The sequence below is a fragment of the Tachyglossus aculeatus genome, chromosome 2 (assembly GCF_015852505.1).
Source record: "Tachyglossus aculeatus isolate mTacAcu1 chromosome 2, mTacAcu1.pri, whole genome shotgun sequence".
Lineage (NCBI taxonomy): Eukaryota > Metazoa > Chordata > Mammalia > Monotremata > Tachyglossidae > Tachyglossus > Tachyglossus aculeatus.
Genome location: NC_052067.1, coordinates 44,894,085 through 44,912,812, shown reverse-complemented (window position 1 = coordinate 44,912,812; position 18,728 = coordinate 44,894,085). Strand labels below are relative to the sequence as shown.

The following is an 18,728-nucleotide window of genomic DNA, read 5'->3' as shown; positions in this document are numbered from 1 at the left end:
CATTCAATCGTATTTATTGAGTGCCTACTGTGTGCAAAGCACCGTACTAAGCGCTTAGTATTTAGTACAGTGTTCCACACACAGTAAGTGTTCAATAAATATTGTTGATTAACTGACCGACGCTTTGACACGTGGAAGTGGCTGCACTTCTAGGAAGTCCTCCCTGTTTCATTCATTCAATTGTATTTATTGAGTGCTTACTGTGTGCAGAGCACTGTACTTTGTGCTTGTGTCCAGGGGGCTCCAATTCCCCCTCCTTTCACTTCCCAGGGCCTGTTAACACATATACCCCTTCTGACTCAGAGAGAGAGAGAGGCTGGGTGAAGGCTTTGGTTTCAATTGTGACTGTGATTATGATTCTGACCTGTAAGAGTTTTTGCAACCATACCCAAAATATTCAGGATCTTTTGTCTTGTCTTATGCTGTTGAGTCATCTCCAACCCATAGTGACTCCATGGGCATAGCTCTCCCAGAATGCCCCAACACCACCTACAAATGTTCTGACAGTGTATCTATAAAGCTTTCTTGGTAAAAATAAGGAAGTTGTTTACCATTTCTTCCTTCCATGCAGTAAATGAGTCTCTCCCCTCGACTCTCTCCTGTGATGCTGCTGCCCAGCACAGGTGAGTTTTGACTTGTAGCAGACTGCTTTCCACTCACTAGGGAATGGGTACTAAGTATTGACCCTCCCTTGAAGCCGAGACTGGTTACTAGAAACTCTCCAGGTGCAATCCTGAGAGTTCAGGATCTTTTACTTAGTAGCAATCATTGTGGTATTTCTTAAGTACTTACTATGTGCGACAACTTGTACTAAGCACTGGGGTAGATGCAAGATAATCACTCAATCAATCAGTGGTGTTTATTGAACAATTACTATGTACAGAGAACTGTACTAAGCATTTGGCAGAGAATAATACAACAGAGGTAATACAGTAAGAATAATACAACAGTACAACAATAATGGGCAGACACATTTCTTGCCCATAAAGAGCTTACAAGTATTATAGAGCATTCAGCACTCAATAAATATGATTGAATGAAATTCTTCAAACATGAAGGGTAATATGCAGGTACTACAATTTTCCTTTCTGCTAGGAGAGTAGGTAGGTGAGGTAGGAGGGGACAAGATGACAGCCTGCTTTAAAGCCAATGGTGGGGAGGTGGATGGGCATCCCCTGGAGTTTTTCCAGGAGTGGGGTGACATATCCTGAACATTTCTGTAGAGAAGTTATCCAGGTAGCAGAGTGAAGTATGGACTGGAGTAGGGAAAGACAGGAGGCAGGGAGGTCAATAAGAAGGCTGACACAGTAATCCAGGTGGGAAAGGATAAGTAATTGTATTAACGTACTAGCAGTTTGGTTGGAGAGGAAAGGGAGGATTTTAGCAGTGTTGTGAAGGTGGGACCAACAGGATTTAGTGATGGATTGAATATGTGGGTTGAGTGAGAGAGAGGAATAAAGGATATTGGCAAGGTTACGGGCTTGTGAGACAGGAAGAATGGTGGTGCCATCTACAGCTATGGGAAAGTCAGGGGGAGGAGAGGGTTTGGGTGGGAAGATAAGATAAGGATAAGGAGATAAGATCATTGGAGTGGGTCTTTAAGCCTTCCAAGGAAGGGAAAGAGAGGGTTAGGGTGGAATGATAAGATAATAAGATAATTGGAGTAGATCTTCAAGACTTCCAAGGAAGGGAAAGAGAGGGTAGGAAAAGGTGAGATTCTCCAAAGGGGCACTCAGGAATGAGAAGGAAGCCGACTCCTCCCCATTTCCATACTTCATGCTGCTGCCTGGATTATCTTTGTCCAGAAACGCTCTGGGCATATTACTCCCCTCCTCAAAAACCTCCAATGGCTACCAATCAATCTGCGCATCAGGCAGAAACTCCTCACCCTGGGCTTCAAGGCTGTCCATCACCTCGCCCCCTCCTACCTCACCTCCCTTCTCTCCTTCTACTGCCCAGCCCGCACCCTCCGCTCCTCCACCGCTAATCTCCTCACTGTACCTCGTTCTCGCCTGTCCCGCCATCGACCCCCTGCCCACGTCATCCCCCGGGCCTGGAATGCCCTCCCTCTGCCCCTCCGCCAAGCTAGCTCTCTTCCTCCCTTCAAGGCCCTGCTGAGAGCTCACCTCCTCCAGGAGGCCTTCCCAGATGGAGCCCCTTCCTTCCTCTCCCCCTCGCCCCCCTCTCCATCCCCCCATCTTACCTCCTTCCCTTCCCCACAGCACCTGTATATATGTATATATGGTTGCACATATTTATTACTCTATTTATTTATTTTACTTGTACACTTCTATCCTATTTATTTTATTTTGTTGGTATGTTTGGTTTTGTTCTCTGTCTCCCCCTTTTAGACTGTGAGCCCACTGTTGGGTAGGGACTGTCTCTATGTGTTGCCAATTTGTACTTCCCAAGCGCTTAGTACAGTGCTCTGCACATAGTAAGCACTCAATAAATACGATTGATTGATTGATTGATTGATTTCCCAGTGAGTCTGGGGGAGTGGGCAAAGAAGAGGCCCCCTCTAGAGAGATTGACAGAACAGAGAGAACAGGTGTTGAATCCTCATTCTACAGCTGTGGAAAAAGGGATAGAGAAATTCAGTGACTTGTTTAAGGTGTCACAGCAGGAAAGTGGTGGAGCCAGGATCAGAACCCAGGTCCTCTGACTCCCAGGCCTGTGTTCCTTCCTGAAGGTATGCAGCGTCCCACAGGCTTTGCCTGGCCCAGTAATGACCATCGACTTGGGACAGAGTGTCTATGTCAGAAATTCCTCCAGCATGGGAAATTCCTGCTCCCTACTTAATAATAATAATAATAATGGCATTTATTAAGCACTTACTATGTGCAAAGCACTGTTCTAAGCGCTGGGGAGGTTACAAGATGATCAGGTTGTCCCACAGGGGGCTCACAGTCTTAATCTCCATTTTACAGATGAGGTAACAGGCACAGAGAAGTTAAGTGACTTGCCCAAAGCCACCCAGCTGACAACTGGCAGAGCCAGGATTTGAACCCATGACCTCTGACTCCAAAGCCCATGCTCTTTCTACTGAGCCACACTGCTTCTCTACTTCCCCCCAACAGCCCATTCCCCAGGCCCTCCTGCAGCGTGGTTTAGTGAAAAGATCCCGGGCTTGGGAGTCAGAGGTCATGGGTTCTAATCTCGGCTCCACCACTTTAATTTTAACTTCATTTTAATTTTGGTATTTTTTAAGTGCTTACTATGTGCAAAGCACTGTTCTAAGCCCTGGGGAGGATACAAGGTGATCGGGTTGTCCCATGTGGAGCTCACAATCTTAATCCCGACTTTACAGATGAGGTAACTGAGGCACAGAGAAGTTAAGTGATTTGCCCAAAGTCACACAGCTGACAAGTGGAGGAGCCAGGATTTGAACCCATGACCTCTGACTCCCAAGCCCGTGCTCTTTCCACTGCTGCTCTTGTCAACTGTGTGACTTTGGGCAAGTCACTTCACTTCTCTGTGTCTCAGTTACCTCATCTGTAAAATGGGGATTAAGACTATGAGCCCCAAGTGGGAAAATCTGATAACCTTGTATCTATTCCAGCACTTACAACACTGCTCGGCACATAGTAAGCGCTTAACAAATGCCATCATTATTTAAGTGCGTAGTACAGTGCTCTGCACACAGTAAGCGCTCAAGAAATACGACAATGAATCTAGTAGCTGCAGAGGAGCAGCAAGACTCAGTGCTTTTGACACTGCTTAGAAATGCCCTAATTAATCAATCAATCGAAACCCTGAATTGCACTCCAAGTGTAGGGCTAAATGAAACAGAAGGCACCAAATATTTTGGGGACTGGAAAGGAACTGAACTCTGGGTCTGAAGCTTTTTGACCTGGAAACCCAAGAACTTCACTGTTTAAAAAAAATAAGTGGCTACTGCCTGCTGGCTTGGTTTGGGTTTTTAATAAACCCTGGGCAACCTCAGAGATTCTTTGCCACTGGAGAGGTCTGATGGCCGGTGAAACCATGAGCAAGGAGCCAGAGGGGTTGTGGCTTGTCTCCTGATGGCCACGCAGCCATATGATATGCAGAATCAGCACTCAGCCCAGGTTGGTTCTTAAACCTACCCACCATTTATGACTGGAATTTGGGAGAAGGATGTTGACATCGATACCATAGCACAAACATCCAAACCCAAACCTCTACTGCCCTGCTTGTTTTTGCCAAAATAAAATTGCTCCGGGGTGTCGAAGCCTGTCAGGGCAGGAATGCCAATCTTGAAGGAGAGGAGACAACAATCAATCAGAGGTATTTTTTGAGCACTCACTACGTGCACTACGAGCACTGCACAAACACTTGGGAGAGTACAATACAACCGAATTAGCAGACATGTTCCCTGCCCATCACAAGCTTACAGTCAAGAGAATAAAGAGGTGTTCTGCAAACTCTAGTGTAATGTGAATTCAGGTAAGCACTTGGTAAGCACTTAACAAGTACCACAAAAACAAAACAAAACAAAAAAGATCCGGGGACCCAGGCTAATCCCAACTCCACTGCTTGCCTGTCGTGTGACCTCTCGCAAGCCCCTTAAATCAATCAATCGTATTTATTGAGCGCTTACTGTGTGCAGAGCACTGTACTAAGCACTTTCCTCATTTGTAAAGTGGGGATTTCCCCTCTCAGGGTCACACCTGGAGAGTTGCCAGTACTCTACCAGTCTCGACTAGGGGAGGGAGAGTCAGGCAGAGGCATATCCATTCTATTCCTAGCTTGGGTAGTGACTAGAGAGTGGAAGGCAATCTGCTACAAGTCAAACTCCCCTGTGCTGGGCAGCAGTGGAATGGGAGAGAGTCAAGAGCAGAGGCTCAAGTTTCCTGTGCGGAAGGAGGCAATGGTAAACCACTTCTGGATTTTGACAAAGAAAACTCTATGAATACACAACGAGAACGACTGCAGATGGAGGTGGGGCATTCTGGTAGAGATGTGTCCATGGCATGGCTATGGGTCAGAGATGACTCGACAGCATAAGACAAGACAAAACTGTGGGGATTAAATATCTGTTCTTCCTCCTCTTTAGACTGTTAACTCCTCACTCTTGGCTTCAAGGCTGTCCATCACCTTGCCCCCTCCTCCACACCTGCCTTCTCTCCTTCTACAGCCCAGCCCGCACACTCCGCTCCTCTGCTGCTAACCTCCTCACTGGGCCTCGTTCTCGCCTGTCCCACCATCGACCCCGGACCGTGTCCTTCCCCTGGCCTGGAATGCCCTCCCTCCACAGATCTACCAAACTAGTTTTCTTCCTCCCTTCAAAGCCCTACTGAGAGCTCACCTCCACCAGGAGGCCTTCCCCTTTCTCCTCTCCTCCTCCTCCACCACCCCTCTGCCACCCCTGCCCTTCCCCTTCCCACAGAACTTGTATATATTTGTACATATTTATTACTCTATTTTATTTGTACATATTTACTATATTTTATTACTGATGTGTATACAGCAATAACTTTATTTATTCTGATGGCACTGACACCTGTCTACTTGTTTTGTTTTGTTGTCTGTCTCCCCCTTCTAGACTGTGAGTCTGTTGTTGGGTAGGGACTGTCTCTATGTAGCCGATTTGTATTTCCCAAGTGCTTAGTACAGTGCTCTGCACACAGTAAGTGCTCAATAAATGCGACTGAATGAATGAATGAATAAATGTAAGCTCCCTGTGGAACAAGGCCTATATCCAATCTGATTAACTTGCTGTAGGGAAGCAGTGTGGCTCGGTGGAAAGAGCACGGGCTTTGGAGTCAGAGGTCATGGGTTCAAATTCTGGCTCTACCAATTGTCAGCTGTGTGACTTTGGGCAAGTCACTTAACTTCTCTGAGCCTCAGTTACCTCATCTGTAAAATGGGGATGAAGACTGTGAGCTGCCCGTAGGACAACCTGATCACCTTGTAACCTCCCCAGTGCTTAGAACAGTACTTTGCACACAGTAAGCACTTAATAAATGCCATTATTATTATTATTATTATTATTTTTATCTAACCAGGACTTGGCACATAAGAGTTTACCAAATACCGTGATTATTATTCTTACTCTTTCGGCCTCATCCCTCAAGGAACAGAGCTTCCTGCCTCTCTCTCCCACATTCTGTTGTATTCACCCCCCAGGGGCTTATTTCAGTGCTCTGTGTGCAATAAGCATTCAATAAAATGCCATTGATTGAATGATTGATGGACTCCGGAGCAACAGAGAAGTAACACCTGCTAGTTGCGAACTCAAAAGTTTCACTTTCAGAGGAGGATAAAGCTATAAAACTTCCACCACTCACTAGGCCACTCTTTTTTTTAAGCTATTTGTTAAGCGCTTACTATGTGCAGGCACCATACTAAGCGCTGGGCTAGATTCAAGCTAATCAGGATAGACACAGACTGTGTCCCACATGGGGCCCACAGTTTTAATGCCCTTTCACAGAAGAGGAAACTGAGGCACCAAGAAGTGAAGTGACTTGACCAAGGTCCCACAGCAGACAAGAGGGCCTGGGGGAATGCCCTCCCTCTGCCCATCTGCCAAGCTAGCTCTCTTCCTCCCTTCAAGGCCCTACTGAGAGCTCACCTCCTCCAGGAGGCCTTCCCAGACTGAGCCCCTTCCATCCTCTGCCCCTCATCCCTCATCTTACCTACTTCCCTTCCCCACAGCACCTGTATATATGTATGTATGTTTGTACATATTTATTACTCTATCTATTTATTTTACTTGTACATATCTATTCTATTTATTTTGTTATTATGTTTGGTTTTGTTCTCTGTCTCCCCCTTCTAGATGATGAGCCCACTGTTGGGTAGGGACTGTCTTTATATGTTGCCAACTTGTACTTCCCAAGCACTTAGTACAGTGCTTTACACACAGTAAGAGCAATCGTAATAAATATGATTGATTGATTGATTGATGGAGTCAGGCTTAGAACCCAGGTCCTTCTGACTCCCTGGCCCAGGCTTTATCCACTAGGCCATGCTGAATTCCTGCCCTGAGATGACTGGTATTGGACCTGGAACCAAACTCTCCCAGGCTCCATCTGAGCCGGGGAACCTGCAGGGTGGCACTACCAGAATGGGAAGTAATTCCTCTCTTTAAGTCCCTTCTGGAACTGAGGCTACAACATGCCATGGTCCAGAGCTGATGGTCCAGAGCTGATCGTGGGAGTCACTGGAGTCTAAAAATCTGTTCAGCTTTCACTTGGCCTCTCCCAGCCCCACTCCGTCCCATCATCCTTCAGGCCCGGAGGGGACAATCCTGGTGAAAATCTGTGAAACAAGATTGACCAATTGCTCTTTCCTATCTGTTACCCACTGCTGCTGCTCCGGGGCAGGAGAGAAGGGACATTCCACAGACACCTGGCCCACTGGGAAATGCTACATGGCTGGAGGAACACATTCCTTGCTGATCTCAGGTGGCGATCAATTCATGCCCTGGGGGATTAGGATTACAAATGTCAGAGCATTCAAGGTTACTACAATAGAGATCATTGAGGTCTTTTTTTTTTTTCCATTGGCAGGTGAGCCGCTTAAAGGTATGACTGACAAGGGTGATGATTTATGACACATTTCTGCATGCGTATATCTTGAGACATTCTTCCATCATCCTGAGGCTACATATTGGTAGGCTACCTTTGGTTAGGTGGGGCGGTGAAAGCCAAGATGTGGAAGATTAGAACACAGGGTCACGTGCATGTGTTTGGGATTTCTCCATCCCCAGTTCATTCATTCAGTCGTTATTTATTGAGCACTTACTGTGTGCGGAGCCCTGTACTAACTGCTTGGGAAGTACAAACTGGCAACATATAGAGATGGTCCCTACCCAACAACGGGCTCACAATTATGGGGGAATCAAATGCCCAAAATATATTGTTTACGCACAGCATAGATGGTTTGTTGATATAATGTGCAGATTTGGGTGCAGGCAAATTAATGAAACCGACATAAAATGCAAGTGCCTTCACTAATGGATATCATTCAAGTTTTCACATGGAAAGAGGATTATGTTTTCTCATTCAAAAGGTTTTTGATTTACCAGCGATATAACCCCAAATTCCAAAATATTATAGAACTTTTAAAATACTGAACTTTTAAAATACTGACATGTGAGTGATCTTTGCTCAAAGACAAAGGACCCCGAATCTTCCCATGGTCTACTATTTTTCATGGACCCTTCTTCCTACAGAGGGCTTTTCTCTCAGTTTGCAGTGTGAGGGAACAATGCCATCTTTTTAAGCATCCTGCCCTCTTTCACCTCTTAAAATCACTTGCTCCCACTCTTTTTCCCTCACTGGCCACCATCTTCAACCTCTCACAGATTCTTCCTTTCTACTTTCAAATATGCTCTCATCTCCTCTACACTAGAAAAGCTTTCTCTGGATCTCACTGACCCATTCATCAGGTTGGACACAGACCATGTCCCACAGGGGGCCTACAGTCTTAATGACTTCACTCCCTGCCCCTACTCTCGTCCAAATTTCTTGAATATGTTGTATACCCCTGCCACTTTGGCTTTCTCCACACCAACTCTCTCCTTGACCCCTGCAATCTCCTCATCTTTCACTTCCTGTGACCACACTTTCAAGGTTGGTAATGATTTCTTCACGGCCAAGGATACCAGGCTTTTACTCAGTCATGATCTGTTTTGACCCTTCTGCCACCTTTGACCCTGCTGACTCTTCCCTTCCTCTTGAAGTGATTTCAGATCTTGGGTTTACTCTCACAGTACTCAACAGTTTCTCCTATCTTGCTGACTCCTTTTCCACTCCTCATCCCCTAATCTCAGTGTCCCGCAATGTTTTGGGTCCTTAACTTTCCTCACTCTACTTCACCCTCACAACGAGCACATCCTGCCCCAGAGCTTTGGCTACCAGTCAGTCAATCAAATTTATTTAGTGTGCAGTGCACTGTACTATGCACTTGGCAGAATACAGTGTAACAATATAACAGACACATTCCCTGCCCACCATGAGTTTACAATCTAGAGGGGAAGACAGACTTTAATATCCATAAATAAACTATGGATATGCATGTATCCATGCATGTAGTGCTGTGGGAGGGGGAGATGCAGAAGGATGGGGGAGAAGAGGAAAGGAGGACTTAGGGAAGTTCTCTTGGAGGAGATGTGCCTTCAATAAGGTTTTGAAATGGGGCGAGGGGGGAGAGTATGTGGGTAACCCTCCAGCTATTCAATCTTACATTTCCTTCTCCTCCATAACATCTCCACTTGGGTAAACCTCTAACTCACCTCAGATTCTGACTGCCCTCAAACTCAGCATGTCGTAAAGAGATCTTCTCAACTTCCCTCTAAAACCCACTCTTCCTCCTAACTTTTCTGTCTCTTTGGAAAGCACCGGGGCTTTTGGTGAATTCTTACCATGTGCAAAAAACTACACTAAGCGCTTGGGAACATGCTCAGAAAACTAGAGAATTCTAAGCACTTGATAGCCACCCCACCCTCAGCTCCTCAGCACTTATGTTCTTATCCAGAAATTATTCATTTATATAGTCCCCCTCTAGACTGTAAGTTCCTTGTGGGTAGGGAACATATCTATTAACTCTATTCTATTTCACTCTACCAAGTGTTCAGTTAGTCCTCTGTAAACAACAAGCACTCAATAAATACCACTGGATGATTAATAAAGTCATGATAAACTTAGAAACAATTAACAAATAAACATCAAAGATAACATCTGGAAATAGCATCTTGAGGCCTCTGCCCTTTCAATTCCTCAGTAACATTTATTGAGTGTTTGCTCTGTGCAAAGCATCATAGTCAGCATGCAGGAGAGTACAGTAGAGTGAGTAATCCCTGGCCTCAAACAGTTTACATTTTATTATGAGGCAGATACTAAACTATGTTACAGGTAGGGAGAAGCAAAAGAGTTTAAAGATATGCCCATAGCAATATCCGGTTTGAGTAGAGTGAGTAGCCAAGAGTTTTCTCACTCTCTTCTTCCTTCTCCAGTTTGGTTGCAGAAAAATCTCTGTATTTTAAAGTGTATAAAGATACCATCTCTGCTTTACCCACCTTAAGCTCCAGGGTGCCTGGGAGGGAAGGTTTGCTCAATCAAGATGCTGTGTGAGTTTGGGGAAGTCACTTCATTTCTCTGTGCCTCAGTTGCCTCATCTGTAAAATGGGGATCAAGACTGTGAGCCCTATGTGGGACAGTGACTGTGTCCAACCTGACTATATCTACTCCAGCAGTTAATACAATTCCTGGCACATAGTAAATGTTAACAAATACCATAAAAAATCCATTAATTAATCAATCAATCTATAGGATTTGTCATGATCCCACTGTATGTAGAGCTCTGTACTAAAGCCCTTTGGATCAGTGTAGCCTAGTGGATAGAGCACGGTATGGCAGTCAGAAGGACCTGGGTTCTAATCCTGGCTCGGCCACTTCTCTGCTGTGTGACCTGGGGCAAGTTATTGTGAGCCCACTGTTGGGTAGGGACTGTCTCTATATGTTTCCAACTTGTACTTCCCAAGCACTTAGTACAGTGCTCTGCACACAGTAAGTGCTCAATAAATATGATTGATGATGATGATTTCTCTGTGCCTCAGTTACCTCATCTGTAAAATGGGGTTTGAGACTTGTGAGCCCTTTGTAGGACAGGGACTGCGTTCATTCATTCAATCATATTTATTGAGCACTTACTTTATGCAGTGATTTATCTATCAGCACTCAGTACAGTGACTGGCACATAGTAAATGCTTAACAAATATCATTAAAAAATCAATTAATTAATCAATTGACCAATAGAATTTATCATGATCCTACTGTATGCAGTAGAGCTCTGAACTAAAGCCCTTCAGAGATTTCAGTAGAGTGAGAAGACATGATCTCTGCAAACAAGAAATTAACAATCAAATGGGGGACACAGATAATAAATAATAGTCATAAAATAATTTATTGGTATGAGGAAGACAGAGAAGGGGATCCTACCCAAGAGTTAGTGCTTATGTAACCAGGCATGTAAGGTGAACTCCTCACCCTGGGCTTCAAGGCTGTCCATCACCTTGCCCCCTCCTACCTCACCTCCCTTCTCTCCTTCTACAGCCCAGCCCGCCCCCTCCGCTCCTCTGCCGCTAATCTCCTCACCGTACCTCGTTCTCGCCTGTCCCGCCATCGACCCCCGGCCCACGTCATCCCCCGGGCCTGGAATGCCCTCCCTCTGCCCATCCACCAAGCTAGCTCTCTTCCTCCCTTCAAGGCCCTACTGAGAGCTCACCTCCTCCAGGAGGCCTTCCCAGACTGAGCCTCTTCCTTCCTCTCCCCCTCATCCCCCCTCCATCCCCCCCATCTTACCTCTTTCCCTTCCCCACAGCACCTGTATATATGTATATATGTTTGTACATATTTATTACTGTATTTATTTATTTATTTTACTTGCACATATCTATTCTATTTTATTTTGTTAGTATGTTTGGTTTTGTTCTCTGTCTCCCCCTTTTTAGACTGTGAGCCCACTGTTGGGTAGGGACTGTCTCTATATGTTGCCAATTTGTACTTCCCAAGCGCTTGGTACAGTGCTCTGCACATAGTAAGCGCTCAATAAATATGATTGATGATGATTTAGTGGAAAGAGCAAGGGCCTAGGAGTCGGATGACCTGTGTTCTAATTCTGCCTTTGTCATTTGTCTGCTGTGTGACCTTGGGCAAGTCACTTTACTTCTCTGTGCTTCAGTTACCTCTTCTGTAAAATGGGACTTGAGACCATGAGTCCCATGTGGGACAGGGACTGATTTCAACCTGATTTGCTTGTATCCACCCTAATGCTTAGTACAGTGCTGGATACATAGTAAGCACTTTGAAAATACCACAATTACAGCAGGAAATGTGTCTGTTTATTGTTCTATTGTACTTTCCCAAGCACTTACAGTGGATAGAGCATGGACCTGGGAGTCAGAAGGTCATGGGTTTTAATCCCAGCTCCACCACTTGCCTGCTGTGTGACCTTGGATGAGTCACTTCACTTCTCTGGGCCTCAGTTACCTCATCTGTAAAATAGGAATTTGAGACTGTGAGCCCCATTTGGAACAAGGACTGTGTCCAACCTGATTTGCTTGTATCCACCCTAGTGCTTAATACAGTGCTGGATACATAGTAAGCGCTTAAAAAATACCACAGTTATTATTATTGTTCTGCACACAGAAAGTGCTTAATAAATACAAGTGACTGAAATTAGAATAGTATTATTATTACTATCAATAATAATAATTACGTGTTGATAAGTTGTGATGGTGGAAGGTACTGAGATAAGGATGGAGGAAGGATAGCCAGTCTGCCTCCCAGATGAGGGAATGTTGGGGACAGATGGATTCCCATAGATTTGCATTCCTCTCTCTGACCATCTCCGGTAAGAGTAGTCTGACCCCTTTCAATCATGCTGGACTTTGGGGCTCTTGTCTCAAACTGGCCTGAGGGCTTGCATCTGGGTCAGGTTCCTTCAATCCCCAGCAGGTGTGCAGGACATCCGGAAGCTTCGGAGACTGCTGGCCACCAGGTGTGATCCTGCAGCCTGGAGAGATTCCGGCTCAAACGGGAAAGGCGGTCGGCTGCTATCTTTGTGGGCACCATCCACTTCATTCAATCAATCGTATTTACTGAGTGCTTACTGTGCACCAAGCACTGTATTAAGCCCTTGGGAGAGTATAGTATAATAACAAACAGACAAATTCCTGCCCACAATGAGCTCACAGTCAAGAGGGGGAGACAGACATTATTATAAACAAATAGATAAATAATTAAGTTTCATGTGCTGTGGGGATGGGAGGAGGAGATGAATGAAGGAGCAAGTAAGAGCAGTGCAGAAGGGAGTGGGAGAGTGGGAGAAGGGTAGAGGAGGGCTTAGTCAGGGAAGGCTTCCTGGAGGAGATGTGCCTTCAATAAGGTTTTGAACAAAACACTGTCTGCTAATGAGGAGGGAGGGCATCCCAGTCCAGAGGTAGGATGTGGGAGAGAGGTTGGCGGCAAGGCGGCAGCCCCGCCTTACCTCCTTCCCCTCCCCACAGCACCTGTATATATGTATATATGTTTGTACATATTTATTACTCTATTTTACTTGTACATATTTATTCTATTTATTTTATTTTGTTAATATGTTTTGTTTTGTTGTCTGTCTCCCCTTTCTAGACTGTGAGCCCGCTGTTGGGTAGGGACCATCTCTATATTTTGCCAACTTGTACTTCCCAAGTGCTTAGTACAGTGCTCTGCACACAGTAAGCACTCAATAAATACGATTGAATGAATGAATGAAAAGATAGATGAGATGGAGGTACAGTGAGTAGGTTGGCATTAGAGGAATGAAGTGTGCCGGCTGGGTTGTAGTTAGCAGAGCAGCGAGGTGAGGTAGGAGGGGGGGGCCAAGTGATTAAATGTCTTAAAGCCAAATCCACCCACCCGCAGCTGTGGTACCAGAGATGAGTGGCACTGCCAGCATCACCTCCTCGGGGAAGCACTAACCCAGGGCTGCAGGGCTCACCCTTGGGGAAGCTGCATGGCATAATAGAGCACAGGCCTGGGACTCAGAAAGTCCAGGGTTCTAATCCCCCCTCTGCCACTTGTCTGCTGTGTGACCTTGGGCAAGTCACTTCACTTCTCTGGGCCTCAGTTACCTCATCTGTAAAATAGGGATTGAGTTTGTAAGCCCCAAATGGGACAGGGACTGTTTCCAACCCAATTTGTTTGTATTCACCCCAGTGCCTTAACAATCAGTGCTTAACAAATACCACGATCATTATTATTATTATTACTCCCGAACGCAGCCCGGGTGCTAGCCTGGTGTTTAAAACCCTCAAAAAGACAGAGACTGAATTTATTTTTATATTAATTTATATTTGTTAAGTGCTTACTATGAGTCAAGCACTGTTCTAAGCGCTGGGGTAGGTATGAGATGATTAGGTTGGACATGAATCCCACATGGGGCTCACAGTCTTAATCCCCATTTTACAGATGAGGTAACTGAGGCCCAGAGAACTAAAGTGACTTGCCCAAGTTCACACGGCAGACAAGTGGCGAAGTCGGGCTTAGAAGTCACATTCTCTGACTCCCAGGCCTGTGTTCTTTCCACTAGGTCATGCTGCCTCTCAAAAGGTTACTTTCGTGTGCGTCTGGTGATTTAGTACTTGAAAGTGTGTTCTTCCAATTCATGTCCATTCAAGCACTTTGCAGCGGTAGTATTAGTATTTCTTAGGCACTCACCATGTGTAAAGCACTGCACTAAACACTGGGAAACAATACACAGACCGGAATTCAACACAGTCCTTGTGCCTCAGAGGGCTCACAACCTAAAATAAAAGGGGGAGAGAGGACTGGAAACAGACACATAAGGAGGGATTAAACAAAACACTCAGACAACATAAAGTCTGCCACTTGCCTGCTGTGGGACCTTGGGCAGTCATTTCACTTATCTGTGCCTCAATTATCTCATCTGTAAAATGGGGATTAAGACTGTGAGCCCCATGTGGGACAGGGACTGTGTCCATTCTGATTAACTCGTATCTACCCCAGCGCTTAGAACCCTGCTTGGCACATAGTAAGCACTTAACAAGTACCATAATCCTTATTAATTGCTAATTAAAGAGCTACTAAAATCATACCTCTTCCAATAAATTTTCACTGATTAGCTTCTCATCTCTCCACCCCATTCTTCCTCCCTTCTGTCTTGCCTATGCATTTGGATCTATGCCCCTTAAGTAATAATAAAAATAATAATAATGGCATTTGTTAAGCACTTACCATGTGCAAAGCACTGTTCTAAGCGCTGGGGAGGATACAAGGTGATCAGATTGTCCCACGTGGGGCTCACAGTCTTCACCCCCATTTTACAGATGAGGGAACTGAGGCACAGAGAAGTTAAGTGACTTGCCCAAAGTCACACAGCTGGCAATTGGCGGAGTCAGGATTTGAACTCATGACCTCTGACTCCCAAGCCCCTGCTCTTTCCATTGAGCCATGCTGCTTCTCTATGCTAAGTGCTTTGATACTGAACTCACCCTCAGCCTCACAACACTTATGCCCTGTCCTCATAGTCTGCTGATTCCCCTATCTGAAATTTATTCTAATGTCAGTCTCCCCTACTAGGTTGCAAACTCCCTGCTGGGAAGGATTATGTCTACCAATGTTATTATTCTCTCCCAAGTGCTTAGTACAGTGCTCTGCATGCAATAGACTCTCAGTAAATACCATCAATTGATAGATTGACTTTATTAATGGAACTATTACTTGGTTTCTTCATTCAACCCTTTTCTCTCATCCTAGGTGAATGGATTTGCACTGGGGGAAAGCTGCAATTACGCAGGGAAAATCTTTTTTCAGCCTTGGGAAAATGAAATTCTAACTTAGAAGGAAATTTTCTTTTGCAATGATACCGCAGGCATCAGCTAACTCAATGGCAATATTCCAGTAGTTTTCAATATCTCGAAAAACTAAAATTGTGGTCAATTTAAAACTGGACTGGACAAAACATGATTATACCCCAGAGGAAACTCCCATATTGGCCGAGTAAAAAAACTGCATGACCTTCTAGCCTTTTTCTGCATTTAAGTTTTGTATTTCATAAGAGCAAATTTCTGCTAAGAATCAACAGGAAATTCTCTGGACCGAGGTGATAGTGAACATGTGTCTTTCTGGCTTACAGATGGTAAAATAATAAACACAGGGTTTAGATTAACCAAAATTCTCCCGCACTCCTCAACTCCTTTACAGTCTTGGTGACAAAGAGATCTTCTCCCTCCCTATCCCTGGCTTTCCTGCCTCTGGGTTTTCAGTGAATTCACAGCCTCTCAATAACTTTGGAAAGTTGGAAGCAGGAACACTGAATGTCCCCAGCTCTAGCTTACCTTAAGTGAATTTAAGTGTTATGGTCCCTTAACAAATGACATTTCAGAAGCTTCTGAGATTCAGAACTGTGAGGACTTGCTCTTATAATACAGATACACGGGGAACCTGAAAGAACAATTAGGTAAAATGATTCAGGATTGGGAGTCAGAAGGACCTGGGTTCTAATACTGGCTCCACCCCTTGTCTGCTGTGTGACCTTGGGAAAGTTACTTAACTTCTCTGTGCCTCACTTCCCTCATCTGTAAAATGGAGATTAAGAGTGTGAGCCCATTGTGGGACAGGGATTATGTCCAACATGATTCCCTTGTATCTACCCCAGTGCTTGGCATGTAGTAAATGTTTAACAAAAACCAATAATAATAATAATAATAATCCTCAGAAGATCTTATTATGGAGCTGAATCCATAATAGAGAAGCAGTGTGGCTCAGTGGAAAGAGCATGGGCTTTGGAGTTAGAGGTCATGGGTTCAAATCCTGGGCCCGGTAGTCAGAAGGACCTGGGTTCTAATCCTGACTCTGCCACTTGTCTGCTGTGTGACCTTGGGCAAGTCACTTAACTTCTCGATGCCTCAGTTACCTAATCTGGAAAATGGGGATTAAGACTGTGAGTCCCCCATGGGATAACCTGATCACCCTGTAACCTCCCCAGCACTTAGAACAGTGCTTTGCACACAGTAAGCACTTAAATGCCATCATTGTTCTTATGCCATCATTATTATTAATCCCTAAATGGGGTGATGCTGTGTCAAGAAAAAAGATTCATAGCTAAACTCTTTTCTCCAATTCCTTCCCCAACAACCTGAGGGACGGTTGGTGATTCCAACACAATATCATGGTTCACAGCAGTTGTACACTGCAATTGCTCAGTCTGATTCAATTTATGGTATTTGTTAAATGCCTACTCTGTGTCAAGCACTGTTCTATGTCCTGGAGTAGATACAAAATAATCAGATTGGACACAATCCCTGTCCCACATGGGGTTCACAGTCTTTAATCCCCTTATTACAGATGAGGGGACTGAGGCTCAGAGATGTTAAGTGACTTGCCCAAGGTCACACAGCAGACAAGTGGTGGAGCCAGGATTAGAACCCAGGTCCTTCTGACTCCCAGGCCCAAGTTCTATCCTCCAGGCCACACTGTTTCACATTAACCTGCCATAGGATCCATGCTGGAATTCTAGGACAGTTCCATCAATGCCACCCAGATATGATGTTTAACATTAGGGGACCAGAATAAATGATAAGTAGTGTGGCTTATCATGGAAAGAGCAGGGGCTTGGGAGTCAGAAGTTGTGGGTTCTAATTCCTGCTCTGCCACTTGTCTGCTGTGTGACCTTGGGCAAGACACTTAACTTCTCTGTGCCTCAGTTGCCTCATCAGTAAAATGGAGATTAAGACTGTGAGCCCCACGTGGGATAACTGGATTACCCTGTATCTATCCCAGTGCCTAGAATGGTGCTTGGTACATAGTAAGTGCTTAACAAATCCCATAATTTATTTTATAAGCAGTGGGATCTTGGACTGTAATCAGGAAATACTGAGGCAATGCTCAGCACATCACACTCAGTGAAGGTGGAACATGTGAGAAGAATGGATGACAACAGGATATCCGAACAGCACTTCTCTGATGAGTTAAATGAAGTAATCAAAAAAGAGGATGGACAGAAAAAACACTATTAAGATGGACATCACAGTGTCCTTTGGGAAAGGAGATGATGCTATTGATGGTGACATTTTATTAGGATGTTGTCTGATAAGAATGCTGCAAAACTGGCAATCACTTCCACATGGAATGCAGTGATGGGCTGCCTCACTGTACCACTGGATTCCCAGAGTGCCTGACATTGTTTAAATTTATCTCTGTTTTTAACCACAATTTTCCCTAAGCTCTGCTTCAAGACAGTTACCCCAGTACTGACTGTTAATTGCTAGCCTAATCTGGCTTCAGTTTGCACCCACTTCCAATAAGATTTTTCTCCACAACCTCCTTCCTCATCCTGGATGGACTGAGACTCAATCAGGGAATTTGGGGGACAATCTTAACCTCTGACTCCCCTCTTCCCCCACCTCCCACCACAAATGGACTTGTAAGCCACCTTTTTTCTTTCAATCAATCGATCTAATTGATTTCTTTCTTCTTTCTAGCAGAAAGCATAAATACTCAAAGCTGCCCAGCACGGCACAGCCTGATAAGGTCCCTTCCTCTCAAACCTCCCCTCCCCACAACCAAATTAAATACTGGTGGTGAAATCCCCGTGGTGTTGAGAAGGGAAGAGTGAGAGTGGAAGGAGAATGAGTGTGAAATATTTCTTTTTCTTTGCCTTTGGCCCCACAGCAAAGAGAGTCTTCGGGTGATCACATACTGAATGGGACGGTGGATACTGCATCAGTAGCAATCTTCTCATCAAATGAATTTCACCTGGAAGTCAAAAGGACCTGGGTTCTAATCCCCATTCCTCCACATGTTTGCCATGTGACCTCGGGCAAATCACTTAACTTCTCTGTGCCTCAGTTACCTCATCTGTGAAATGGGGATGAGAGTTGTGATCTCCATGTGGGACAGTGACTGTGTCCAACCTGATTAACTACTCTAGAGCTCAGAACAGTGCTTAAGCACATAGTAAGTTCATTTATTCATTAATTCAATCACATTTATTGAGCACTTACTATATGCAGAGCACTGTACCAAGTGCTTGGAAAGTACCATTCGGCAACAGATAGAGACAATCCCTACCCAACAACAGGCTCACAGTCTAGAAGTACTTACTAAGTACCAGTATCATTATTATTATTATTACCATGAGAAATGCCATCTGTGAGAAGAAAGGACTATCTGATACCGACCACTGATTTACTGAAACACAGACTGAGGGAAAAAGAGGATTTTCCCCGTCTACTATCT

The 18,728-nt window shown here is 44.8% G+C and overlaps 1 non-coding gene across 1 annotated transcript; it reads left to right on the top strand.

Annotated features, from left to right (window-relative positions):
• Positions 1-4,634: 4,634 nt before the first annotated feature.
• Positions 4,635-4,772, top strand: LOC119924895. The gene has a single exon (XR_005449574.1). It is a non-coding gene; the product is annotated as a small nucleolar RNA SNORA7 (small nucleolar RNA).
• The last annotated feature ends 13,956 nt before the right edge of the window (positions 4,773-18,728 follow it).